This window comes from Carassius auratus, chromosome 32 (assembly GCF_003368295.1).
Source record: "Carassius auratus strain Wakin chromosome 32, ASM336829v1, whole genome shotgun sequence".
NCBI lineage: Eukaryota > Metazoa > Chordata > Actinopteri > Cypriniformes > Cyprinidae > Carassius > Carassius auratus.
This window is the reverse complement of record NC_039274.1, coordinates 22955029-22969494: the sequence shown is the minus strand read 5'-3', so window position 1 is coordinate 22969494 and position 14466 is coordinate 22955029. Positions and strand designations below refer to the sequence as shown.

Genomic DNA, 14466 nt, shown 5'->3' with positions numbered 1-14466 from the left:
AGGATTTGGAACATATTTTCTGCAAAGTTCTTTGTCCTCAATATTTTTCGTAGGATAGCTGTAAATCAAGATTTATGACTGAATTTCTTCACAGAACTACTAACTGGAAAGCATTTATTAAAACTTGAACTAATAACAGTCATAGATTGTTGATATGCTCTGTCAGCATCTTATTCCTTTTACAGATCATCACAAGAGGTACTAGAAATTAAACCTTTAAATATTTAACTTATAATTCTTTTGCTGTATTTATTTTGATAGTTTAACCCTGTTAAACCTAATTACAGGATAATGAAATATGGGATAATGATCAGACAAGTCTGAATATAAAACACCAGATTTAATTCCTTCACTTAGAGAATTAGATGTTTTTTTCTTACGTTAATTCTTTGATGAATAGAAGTTTCAGTGAACAGCTTATAAAAAATTCCTAACGTTATATGTCTTTATTGTTAGTTTTGCTTTATGCATGCTTCCTGAATAAAAGTTTATTTTATTTTACTTTTAAATGAGTATTTTGGTTTACACAAAAATATTTTGCAGCAAAAATAAAATAAATAATAATAATAATAAGCGCACATAGCATACAGTCAGCATAATTTATTATATATATAGAAAATAAATTATAAAGCACATAAAATTACTGAAACATAAGCTAAAATTTAATTGTAAACAAAAATACATGCTAATTCAAAATATCAATGAATATATATATATATATATATATATATATATATATATATATATATATATATATATATATATATATATATATATATATATATATATATATATATATAATCCTAAAATAAGACTGTTTGTAAAACAGAAATTATTGTAAAAATATATATATATAATTAATAAAAAAAAGAAAAAAAATCACCCTTCATGTTATCAAGTACTGTATTAATTTTATTATTAGTTTTATTTATCATTATGTAAAGTGTACACAATGGTTATCTGCTTTTTAATGAAACAGTGAATGTGTGTTTCTTTATAATGTGTATGTTTTTATGTCACTGTGTGCAGTATTTCTGTGTGTGTTCTCTCATGGTGTAACCTTCTTCCGGCTGTGTCTGTAGGGAGCTCTGTGGCTTTGGCCCAAGTGCAGCTGTATCATGGGCTGTTTATAGAGCTGAAGTAAATAGAGAATCTCAGTTCACATGTGCAGTATAGGGTCTTAATCGCATGAATCATGTGATAAGTGTAGACTTTGTGTAAAAGCATAAATTGCTGTGTCTGTTTGCTCACTACACAACAGCAGATGTGTGCAATCTTTTTCTATCTGCTTATTTCATGTATGACAAAAAGTCTTGCATTTGCTTATCAAATAAGTAGTCCGAAGTAATTGAAACAGACACGCAATAATATGACTAACCATGCAGCCTGTCTCTCAGATGCTTTGTATTTTATGGCTGAAGTCTATAGCTGTTTAATAGAGATAACATTATGTACATGTATAGTGTTTAAAAAAGGTTTAGTCACACTTTCTCAGCAAAAGAGGACAATTACATATAACAATCTTACCTGATAAACCTGACTTCATTGTAAATAGTTGCTGACAGTTAAAGAATACACTACCATTCAAAAGTTTGGGGTTGGTAAGAATGTTTCTAAAAGAATGAATACCAGGTTGATAATAAATACATACACAGTAATAATAAATATTATTAATTAATATATAACGTGTGAAATATTATTGCAATTTAAAATAACTGGATTACATTGTAATATATTTTTATGTGATTCAAAGTTGAATTTTCAGCAGCCATTACTAAAGTCTTTTTTTGTCACATGATACTTAAGAAATCATTCTATAATACTGATTTGGTGCTCAAGAAATAGTTTTTACTATTAAATAATGTTGTGCTGTTTGATTTAACTGTATTTTTATTTATTTATTTTTGATAAAGTTCAAAAGAACAGCTTTTATTTGAAATGTTTTTTGTACAGTACATTTTGATCAATCTAATGCATCCTTTATGAATAACATTTGGATTTAAATTAATTTAATCTTTCTGACCCCAGTCTTTTGAACAGTTGTGTTTGTTTCTTCACTCACCTCAGATCAAACCCTGTGTGGAATTGTGAATCTTTAAATCAAGTGTTAGCCAGAACTGAAAATGAAATTCCAATCCTGTATGCCTTGACTTTCGTCTAGATAACACTACACAATAAAGAAAGTAATACAGGGTTGGAACACAATGAGGGTGAGTAAATGATTGACTATTGATCTTTTAAGTATTTTCCAAAATAATTGACTTCATTATATTTTAAAGTAATACAATTATAGTGCCTTCATTAACTTATGTTTAGCGTCTCAGAGGTTGCTTGTGCGAGTTTTTTTTTTTTTTTAATTGCAAATATTGCAGCATGAAATACATACACAGAACCAAATGAGTTTCTCGAGAAGTTTTATGGCTGAGAGGGTTAATGCAAAGCATTTACCAGATTATTTCACCCTGCAGAACTGGGAGGACATTTGCATTTGATTTAGCTCTTGTGGTCTAGTTGATTTTTTTAATTATTATTTTTATAGTTCCTCTTTTTTTGCAAGATCTTTTTAGTTTGTCTTGGTCAGATCATAAATACTTGCATATTGACATTTATTTGTCCATCGAACAGACACTTTAAAGGTCAACATTATAAAATAAGATCAATTTGTCCATTACCAGCAAAAGCAAAGTCATCATGCATTGGTTGAAGTCACTATAACAGGAAACGTCAGCGTATCACTTGTGTCTGGTTCTCAATTTGAGCTGCTCATTTAAATCTCATTGTACAGTCTGTAATAAATAATTAATGTAATTAATGTGGAATGTTATTTATTATTATTTTTTTTTACCAGGACTTGCATTTAAATTCATGGTATTATACACAGATTATTGCTGTTTGAAGAGCATCATTGAACGTTTTACAACCTCTGTCCAACTGATACATGCTTTTAAAGGAAGTGAAACAATGAGTCTGTGCTTCGCCGAGTGCTTTCAGCCAGAGGATCAAGCTCCTCATGTAAATGGTTGCCAGGTTATTGTTGCCCTTAGATATAGAGGCAGTGTGGGAGGGAGGGAGAGAGTCTGAAAGAATTATTGAAAACTCTGATGTCAGTCAAGCGCTATGTTTCCTTTGGTGTGTTATGCTGTTAGATGGCTGACTATTAATGTGCATTATAACACTTGTGCATTTGCATGACAGACCCATGACTTGCAAATAAACCTGGATCTCTCTTGCTGCTTTCAAACAGGTGGCTGGCTTCTGTGCACGCGAGCAGAGGACCACAGCAAGAAGGTAAAAAGCTCTTTATATTAATTTCATTCATTAATATATATATATATATATATATATATATATATATATATATATATATATATATATATATATATATATATATATATATATATATATATATATATATATATAGAGATTTCTTTCTTTTTTTCATTATTGTCATTTAAATTTTGACCATGTTTTTTTACGCCGAATATTGAAATATCGATAGCGTCTCGAAAGCAGGTTGCTTGTCTTTTTGTGCCATCAGTTTTGTGTCATTGCTAAGACAGACATCACTGTTTATTAAACTTTGACATATAACTTCCTCCGCACATTTGTGCAGTGTACAAATGATGTCTAAATGCTATCTAAAATCATGCCGCATATAGGTGAGCTAATGCTTTTTTGCCTGTCAGAGACATTAAATAAAATAACCAAGCGATATATAGTGACCAGTATATTACACAGGCCTATTTTGACTTAGCAAACAGAAATCTCTATCTGTTTTAATAACTAAATGTTCTTCAAGGTTTACGTGTTAGTTGTTTAAAACCATGTTTTGTCTTATTTTAAATCATTTTAAGTCATCATTAAACTCTCATTCTGATGGACCTAGTCACTGCAGTGGATCCAATGGAGAGCAAGTAATGCTAAATTTATCCAAATCTGTTTCAATGAAGAATCAAATGCATCTACATATTGGATGGCCTAAGTGTGAGAAATTTTTGGGTGAACTAATCCTTTAAAGCACTGAGCCTATATATGTTTAGCAGCTGTTTTAAAGAAGACAGTTCAGATGTCACACAGAATTTGCATATTCAGACAAAAAAAAAAAAAAAAAAACTCATCACTTCCTCTACAGTGGCCTGTTTTTGCTGCAGTTTGGATGCTTCTTGTTAAACTTGTGCATGTGTGTTCATTAGTAATATATAAAGTGGAAAGAAAGTAGATTGCTGTCATTAACAGTGTGCTGAAAAGAAACCCGTTTCATAAAATTCCAGAACATTTTAGTAACTAAATCTAATTCAAAAAGAGGCAGAGTTCCAAAACATACAGCCTGAGGAGGACAGACTCATTGAAGCATCAGGCAGAAACTGCACACACACACACACACACACAGCAGTAACGGCCCGGAGACACACGAGAAGGCTTCTCCTTAAATGGTCAAAGCTCCCAGGAGTCACAGGGAGGCTAGTGCAGGGAAAAAAGTCAGGGAGAGGAAAAGAGAGAGGACGCTGAAGATTGTGGAGCTTTGAGAAAAAATATCAACAGCACAAATACAAAGAGAGCTATGAAGGAAATAGTGGGCTGTTGAGAGAGCATCTTTCATCCTTGTTGGCCAAACAGGTAGAGTTTCAGCAAGTTTTTCTTTGCATGGATTGATTTATTCTCTTGAGACAAGAGCTTGCAGCGGACACTTCCAGAAAGAAGTACACAACATGGTTTCCAAGGAGGTGTGACGTTGTTTTGTGTATGATGTAAAAAATGTATGCTACACACATTCTGTTCAGGAGCAGCATTCAGGTGACATGGATACGGTGGTGTTCGAAAGTCTGAGACCATATTTAAAATCTGGGAATCGAACATCATCTAATTCAATCCTGGATATAAAGTTTTAGTTCCTGCACTATTTCTAGATTGCTAATCGAATAAGCATAATTGTGACATTGATCATGTGACAGAGAGTCAGACGTTCTTGTTTCTATTCAAGCTCAAGATGCTCTCTGGATGATGCTCAAATCACGCTGGACAGCATGATCATCACATTTGACACAACTTTGTGGCATTCATGCCAGATCGCATGCTGTTGTCAGTAAAGCAAGAATAAAACCCATAAAAAAGGCAACTTGAATTTCACAGCTGTTTATACCTAGTCTATATCACACTCAAAAAAAACAAACAAAAAAAATCCATTCAACTTTACTCAAATAGTCATGCTGATAATTCAGATAAAAAAAAAAGTAAAAGTTTATCCAAGAAAATCCAAATGCACTCATTTTATAAATCCTTTTGACCAAACTTTAATTGAACATTTAACATCACTGTCACTCAACTGATTTTTTTTTTTTCATTTAAAATCCATCCAACACAGATTATATTACAAAAAGTGCATAGTTCTGCTAATTTTATTTGTTTGTTGTTTTTCAATATCATTGTAATGATTAAAAAACGAGTATCAGTACTGTTTAAACACATTTTTAACACTTTTTAACAATACCATGAATAATATTGAATTGAATATGCCGTGATGATTTTGGTCCCTTTGAAAATATTGTTTCAGGTCTAATTTCAACTAGTGCTCTCATACTTTTGCACCACGTTGTATGTGAAATTGTTTTCTTCAACATCTTTTTCAAGTTATGTTGTAGTGCTGACATATTGTGTCTTGCATATGGGCTTTATCAGTTGATACTTTTCTTTCGTGTACTGAAAGGATGAAGAAAATGAGTTTCACCAGCTCATGACATGTTTTTGATGATGCTCACCTGAATTGCCAGTTTCTCGAACACTCCCTCCATTTCCTGTTGTCTCTTTTACAATGACTGTATAGAAACCACTTCCTTTTTCACACAACCAAATTACTGTATCTGTGTTACATAACAAGTGAAGGGAGGGGGCAGAACATGCACTTTCTCATGCAGCCGTGTTATAACATTTGCCATGAGGTAACCCTGAGGTCATCAGGGCCCCGGAGGGACCTGCCATCAAGATGACCTTCCATCCTCCTTACATTTATAAGAGTAGAACTCTTCTCAGTGGAGACAGTCAAAGGCCGAATAAAAATAGATCCAGTCAATAAAACTAGAATACACACTGACCACAGGGAAAGAAGGAGGGCGAGTAATAGAGAGCGAAAGCTCACAAACATAGACTCGTAGCCAGCAGGAAATAATCAGGATGATTGGATTACACTGCAATATTTATCTGCATGTCATTCTCTGCAGGGGAACGTGCAGCAGGACTCCTGCTGTCTGGCCTCCTTTAATAGCTTCTGGACCACTAAAATCATTCCTAGTGCCTTATCTACTTATATACATATATCAAATGCGTACTTTTTCATATTTATCATAGTCCTCTTGTGATAGTATTGTTAAAGAGATGAAAGGAAGGCTGTTTTCTGTTTTAATACAATACATGTAATTTATTCCTGTGATGGCAAATCTGAATTTTCAGCATCATTACTCTATTATTCTTCAGAAACATTTATTTTTTATCAGTTTATCAGTGAAAATGGACGTGCTGCTTAATATTTTTGTGGAAAGCATTATTCATTATTTGATGACTAGAAAGTTTTAAATAATTTATTTGAAATATAATTTTTTGAAACAGTGTTAAAGTCTTTACTGTCCCTTTTGATGAATGTAATGCATCCTTGCTGAATAAACATAAATCCCCCTTTTTGTTTTTTGTTTTTTAGGTAGAGTTTAATAACAGAATTAACTGGAAAATATCACACTGTTAAAAAAAACTGTATTGCTCCAATGTTGCATCACAAAAACATTGCCAATAATTATGTCATCATCACTAATAGATATTATATTACACCTTATTTGATTAGTTTCGGTTACTTCCCTAGTAAAATAAACCCATGCCATAATTGCCGTACTACAGTATGTATGCTCCAAAGACATTAACATATTTATTGACATATCACTTAAGATTACTGATATAAAATTGTAATTACATTTAATTTGCCTATTTCTTTATTGCACAATGCACATTTATTAATATTATGCCTAAAATCTGTTGTAATATCACTATAAATAAGGATCGTATGATCTCGGTTTTAGTCTTTAAATGCAAGATATTTAAAGTGTACTCAAAGTATACTTGCAATAGTTCCACTTTAGCACAGATATGCTGGAGTATATCTTTAGATGGACTTCAGCATTACTTCCTCACAATTAAAGCACAAGATCAGTTGTTCCAATTTATCAGACTTTAAGGATACCATTTCAGTATGCCAAAAGTACAGTTGCAGGGTATTTTTATTAAGCATATAAATATGTAAATGCATTTGTATTATGCTTAGCACAAAATAAATACAAACCAGATTCCAAAAAACAGGACACTGTACACATTGTGAATAAAAACAGAATGCAATGATGTGGAAGTTTCAAATTTCAATATTTTATTCAGAATACAACATAGAAGACATATCAAATGTTTAACTGAGAAAATGTAGAATTTTCAGGGAAAAATAAGTTGATTTTAAATTTCATGGCATCAACATATCTCAAAAAAGTTGGGGCAAGGCCATGTTTATCACTGTGTGGCATCCCCTCTTCATTTTATAACAGTCTGCAAACTCTGAGGACTGAGGAGACAAGTTGATCAAGTTTAAGAATATGAATGTTGTCCCATCCTTGTCTAATACAGGATTCTAGTTGCTCAGCTGACTTAGGTTTTCTTTGTTGCATCTTCCTCTTTATGATGAGCCAAATGTTTTCTATAGGTGAAAAATCTGTACTGCAGGCTGGTCATTTCAGTACCCATATCCTTCTTCTACACAGCCATGATGTTGTTATAGATGCAGTATGTGGTCTGGCATTGTAATGTTGGAAAATGCAAGGTTTCCCTGAAAGAGACGACGTCTGGATGGGAGCATATGTTGTTCTAGAACTTGGATATACCTTTCAGCATTGATGGTGCCTTTCCAGATGTGTAAGCACACGCACTCATGCAACCCCATACCATCAGAGATGCAGGCTTCTGAACTGAGCGCTGATAACAACTTGGGTTGTCTTTGTCCTGTTTAGTCCAGATGACATGGCATCCCAGTTTTCCAAAAGGAACTTCAAATTTTTATTCATCTGACCACGCTCCCTTTTAAATGAGCCTTGGCCCAGAGAAAATGCCTGCGCTTCTGGATCATGTTTAGATACGGCTTCTTTTTTGACATATAGAGTTTTACCTGAAAAAACTTTTTTTTTTCTCAGAGGAGAATTCTAATAAGCAGGAATTTCAATGAAATCATCTGGGATTTCTCTTATCCTACTGTACCGATAGAAAATGGGAAAATATGACTGTGTTCTATTGAAACCATGTCTCTAGTGAAGGCCTCAGTATGTTTAATCACAAAACATGATTCATATATTTCCATCAAAATCAAGACAATATAAATCTTTGCAGTGCTCTGAGATTTCACAAGTACTGTGTTGAATGTGGAAGAGATTGATATTGTGCCTTCAAACTGTTATCGCTTTTAAATGTCAATTATATTTTGAATGGTCTTTTCTGATAAGATAAGATAACATACATAGCGCATAACAGAACAGAGGAAAGATTAATTGTCACTGAAGATGTATATATTGTGTATTTTACTTTAAGGTCAGCAAAAACCCAGATTTAACTCTCCTAGATCAGGATCCTGGTTCACCATCTGTCTTTGGCTGAAATGTGTTGACAGTGTTTGCCCTGAGCCAGTGTCTGCAGGTAATATAAAAAAAAAATACAAAATAAATTGTCTCAGGTGTTCTCAGTTGTGTTACAAAGAAGTATCAATTTAGCCTCTAAAAAAAAACACAATGTAACAAAAAAATATAAAAATTTGTATGATTCTTCTGTAATTATGTGGTGCTTATTATTAATGCACTATTTATTTTCACATAGCATTAGCATTTTGGTAAATATTTTGGTCAGGTATATTAATTATGAAACTTTGGTAAGTACACAAATGTGTTTTTATTTATTTGTTTATTTTATTTTTTTATTTTTTTATTTTTTTTCACCATGTAGTCAGTTGCCTATTCCAACTTATCAGTTGTTGTTTCACACAGAAGGCTAAACTATTTTAATTAAGTTTTACATGCACATACATTTTTGTACTAATTTGTTTATGCAAGATATTGCTTTTGCAAGGATGGGAACATTATAAAAGTTTCTGTAACATTCTGTAATATTCTAGTGCTTTCTGGAACATTCCAGAACATTGTGGGACTAACGTTAGTCATAAAATACAAAAATCATCCAACCCCTTTGAAAATTAACTACTTTTTCTATGTAGTAAAAGTTTTGTAACCATGTTTTTGGGCGTATGGTTTATTATTGTGTAACCACAGTTTTAATACCGATTTCATGGTTAAACTATGGTTAGTACTTTTTTTCTCTTTACAGTAGACACAACATGTATTTTTTTTTAAAGTTGAGTACAGTAGGTTCCAAAAGTCTCCATTTGATCTCGATTTAATTTCTTTGCTCTTTGTAGGACAAATAAGCACCACAGACCTTATTGAGGAATTTGGAGATCTCACCGTTTACTTAAAGCCCAAACTGCAATTAAGTTGCAGTCTTTTCAACTTTCACAACTATTCACAAAATTTTTACAGTCTGTGTGATGCATATTTTATCACCAGAATAGTATGAGCATTCTGTATGAACGTTGCCTGATTTTTCACTCTGTACATGCAGGTCGCATGTACAGGATAAAATCTGTTGTGCACTAATCATTTATTCTACAATGTTGGCAACAGTTGCCTGTACACTATGAAATGGAGTGTTCTTTGAAAGGCTACGCATTCAACTGTACGCATATACTAGTGTACGTATATTAAAAAAAAAACTTTTTCTTTGGGCTTAACAGTACTGGTTCCTTGCAGGTCTTCCATCTGTGGGAGCGATTACCCTACAGAATCCTGCTTTACTCTGTAGTGAGAGCTCTTTGCCGGAACCGTCAGCTTGTGAGGAGCCCACGCCACACAACAGACAGGAGAATGTAGCTGGGTCAGTGTTTACATTCCTTCACTTCTTACAGGACAAGGCTTGTGTGTGTTTATGTAAAATCCTCACACAAAGATCATCCAGCGTGAGGTGAGACTGTGCAGGAACATTTGAACAGTTTATACTGTCACCCATCGTGGCCCCAATAAATTACTTTGACTCCCAACTGGTACGTGTAAGCCCTTTTAGCATGGACCAAAAACCTAAAGTAGAGATTCTTTTTGGGAAATGCAACAGAGAAAAATTTCTTTTTCCATTATTATTTTGCTACACTCAGTATTTAGAGAGCTTTGGAACTACTTAGCAATTACCCAGAACACTCTAGAAACTACATAACAACCGCCCAGGGTGCTGTATACAGCCACCCATCAACTATTTAACTATTTTATTATTTAGAACATCTACGAAACAACCACCTTTGTAACCACCAGATAACTGTTTAGAACACTTTAAAAACTCATAGCAACCAATCAGAGCACTCTAGTTAATCATATAACAATCACCTAGCAATCACTACGGTAACCACAGAGCAACCATTTAGGGTGTTTTATAAGTCTTGATTTGCTTTTTGGGGATGTTTTCATGCTTGATTGTTACAAAAATGCATTATTTTTCACATATTTTACATCATTGCAGCATCTCTCTTCCCAGTCTCAAACGCTCTGTTTATCCTGTTTCAGTGAAGCCCCTCCTTTCAAGATACAAAATATGCTCTGATTGGTTAGCTGGCCCAGTGCATTGTAATTGGAGAACCGCTCAGAGCGTGTTCTGGAAATCTCAAGCCACTTACCATAGCCGTGAGTTTGATCTGCTCAGCTGTAAATATTAACAATGTCGTCAATTTTGCCATACACTCTGAGATATAAAATTACAAAAGCTGTCACTGGGGTGGTATCTTTTCAAAAGTACACTTCTGTACATTGTTTACCCCTAAAGGGTGCATATTGGTACCTTAAATATAGACATTACTAACTTTTGAAAGGGTACCACCACAGTGACAACTATTGTACCTTTTGAGAGTGTACCAGTTTGAGCCCAGTTCAGATCCTGAGATTGTTTATGAACAAGAAGGTCATTGTAATATGTGTGGGTTTGCAAAGGAAGTGCACGACGTAGGAGATAACAAATAAGGCTTTTAAATAATACACGGGAGGAAAAAGGGCACATCCAAACACAAATCCATATCAAGGTATCATACATCAATAGCGGACAAACGGTGAACTAAACAGACAGGTTATTTAAACACATGGAAAGTATTTCGAAAAACAGGGACAGGTGGGGATTAATCAATTCACTACACTAGGAACGGAATGTGACCAAATAGGGATAACACAAAAGCAACAAAAGGCCATGAATGTGACAGTTTGCCCCCTCCGGAATGGTGCATCTTCACACCAAAGAGATAGTCCAGCGGAGGGAGGGTGGGGGTTTATGAGGCGGGCTTGGGGCAGGCAAGGGGCAGGCAATGGAGAGGGAGCATGGAGCAGAGTACCAGGGTGGAGTGGATGAAGGGAGGAGCCAGGGAGGAGCCAGATGGTGCTCCAGAGGCCAGCCAGGATGATGACCCACGGTGGATTTGATGGCGGGAGGAGCCATGGTGAAGGAGGAGCTGACAACACCAGGGGGCCGACTGACAGAGACTGCGCCGGTGGATGAGGAGCCCAAGATGGAGCAGAGTAGCTGTAAGGCCAGGGTGACACCGAGGATCCGGAGGGCCTAGGTGGAGCAGAAGGCTCAGGCGACCAAGGCTGAGGCGGGGCACTGGAAGACCACTGCGGAGCCGGATCGACTGAGGATGGAGGTGGACCCGGAGGGAAGGAGGAGCCTGACAGAGCCAGAGGGATGGAGTCCCGAGGCGGCGGATGGTCGACAACTGACCAAGGTGGAGCCGAGGGATGAGCGAACCTGGTGGAGTTGGTGGGATGCCGAACCACGGTGGAGACGATGGAGCTAAGAGCCAAGGTGGAGCCGATGGGTTGGAGGTCCGAGGTGGAGTCCAGGGCTCGCAGACTGGAAGTGGAGACAGGGGATCCTCATGCCAAGGCGGAGATGGAGACTGTAAGTACCGAGGCAGACCAGAGTGCCCAGATGGCGCTGACTGAGGGTGAGCCGAAGGGCTGACAGGCACCAGCAGTTGGAGCAGAGGAACTGACTGGTCTAGGAGGAGGTGGGAGAGGGAGGCTGGGAGGGAACACAGGAGGATCAGGGCTGGACAGAGCCAGCGGAGACACAGGAGATCTAGGGCTGGGTGGAACCAGAGGAGACATAGGAGATTCAGGGGGCCTCCCTCCAAGCCCTCGATCTCCACCAGTACTCCCACAATGCACGGTGTTGCCGGTTCACACACCTGGTCAGTAGTGCTCTCGAGTCCAAGCTCAGGGGCGATGATTGGCTCTGTCGCTGTGAATAGCACAGGCTCTTTAATCATGGCAGGTTCTGGTTCTGCAGCTGCAGGTGGGCTCTGGCATTTCCTCCATGCAGCAGGATATCAGCTGGCTGATCTCTGGTTCAGGAAAGGGGCTGGAGATATCCTCTTCAGTAGGATGACGGTGAATGGAGATCCATTTATCTACAGCACCCACTCCACCAAAGTGGCGAAACCCTCTCTGGGACCATTCGATGGCAGGCCTGCCTTACACCGCTCGCTCACATTGTGATTATAAAAAGCACAGAGCAAGCGGTTTGTGAAGTGGGTTAAGCACGCCAGATCGAAAAAGTCCCTAGTATGGTCCTCCAGCGAACAGTCCAACTGCTCCAGGCATAGGAGTTGGACAGCTGGTAAATCCATACTGGGAGGGGGGGAAACAAAACAAAAAGGAGAGAAAAATGCAACTAAACTCATTTTTTCGGTCCAAAGGAGATAACAAATAATGCTTTTTAATAATACATGGGAGGGAAAAGGGCACATTCAAACACAAATTCAAATCGGGGATCATACATCAATTGCGGACAAATGGGAACTAAACAGACAGGAACGGAACGTGACCAAATATGGAAAATACAAAAGTAACAGAAGTCCATAAATGTGACAGTCATGCAGAACACAGTTTCTACAGGAAGTCTCAGAGTAGTCTTTTTTAACACTTTATAATAACTTTCATTTAGAAACAATTAACAAACATTATATAATGCTTAACATATCATTAGTTAATAAATTAAGAGTTTGGTTCCAAAACACAATACATTAATTTGGATTAATTTGACTTAAAATGTGTTTTCTTTACCAAGAAAGTGGCAAGATGAAAACCATTATTTTCTTCTCAAACTTTCACAATAATAACATTACAAATTCTAATCCAGGTTTTGATGTTCAAAGATTTATTATAAAATTGTATTTTTCCCCCCAAAATGCAATAAATCCATGATACAATGTTTTCTTAAAATGCAATAAATCCATTGAATCAATCTGAAAATTAAAAAAATACACAACATAGTAAGTTGATCCACATGACAGCCTCTGAACTTGGTCAATAATAATCATATATACGACCACTGGACTAAAAATACATTCATCAGTCAGTTGCTCCAAAAATGAATTCAATGGGCCATCTTGTTCATGCTTTAAATTAATTACAGCAATAAAATAAAATTTCATCATGAACAAGAACATGAACAACAATATCACATTAGACCACAGAAATTACAAAATGACATTTCATTTATATTCAAAATGCATTTACCTTTGCCATGTTCAATTAATTTAGTTGACTAGTGCAATGTGCTGTATTAACAAAAACATAAATGGCATTAATAAAAACACTAACACTGACAAGCTATGCAATATCGCGTTCACAATCAAATGTGATTCATATAATGAACGCAATATAGCGTAGCATGTCAGTGATCTACGGCTCTGTGTTTTAAATCTAAATAATTTATATCTGAAAGCACATGATGGAGATTTACCGGTACTATTAATGACAGAACCGGCTTTACCTAAAAGATGTGCATAGCAATCACATGCAATTTATTGTGCAGCTCTTTTTTGTTGATCACAAAGTACAAAGTAGATGAGGAAAACTAGGATGCCAGGTGTATTCAGAGCGCCGCAATTACTGTCTAAAGTGTGTGGAATGGTGTGCTGTGATTGGTTGAGAGGATATATCGCATTCTGCAGAAAAGGGAGAATGGAGTTTGCCATGGTTTGGAAAAAAACATGTCAATGTCAGTAAACTTTCAGTTCATTAGTTGGTCTTTATTTGTTGTGTAGAACTCTATTTATACATCTTAACAAATAATCTGTTCATTATTTGTTCATGTCTTTGCAGTAGCCAATCTAAAGTTTGTCATTTGTAAATGTTTATATACGATTACCAATCATTTAGCATCATTATGGGCATTGGACTTTTAGCTACTGTAACAAGGTTTGTTTAAAGGGTGGCTGGTGTAGTTTAGCTAAATGCTGGCAAGAGTGGCTTGTTTAGTTTAGCTAAATGCTGTCTAAAAACAAAGTTTTATTTTATTTATTTTTTTTTA

General features: G+C 35.9%; 1 protein-coding gene across 6 annotated transcripts in view; it reads left to right on the top strand.

The window, feature by feature from the left end:
* The first annotated feature begins 3244 nt into the window (after positions 1-3244).
* The window catches only part of LOC113051858 (protein MRVI1-like), a 32804-nt gene continuing 21582 nt past the window's right edge, over positions 3245-14466 (top strand). For 2 of the 6 annotated variants that reach the window (XM_026216009.1, XM_026216006.1), the window contains exons 1-3: positions 4245-4617; positions 8602-8706; positions 9870-9993. The gene's annotated coding sequence lies outside the window, so the exon portion shown is untranslated. Of the gene's footprint in view, positions 3289-4241; positions 4618-8601; positions 8707-9869; positions 9994-14466 lie in introns of those variants that run through there. The other 4 variants (XM_026216011.1, XM_026216008.1, XM_026216007.1 and 1 more) reach the window with 4 other exon arrangements.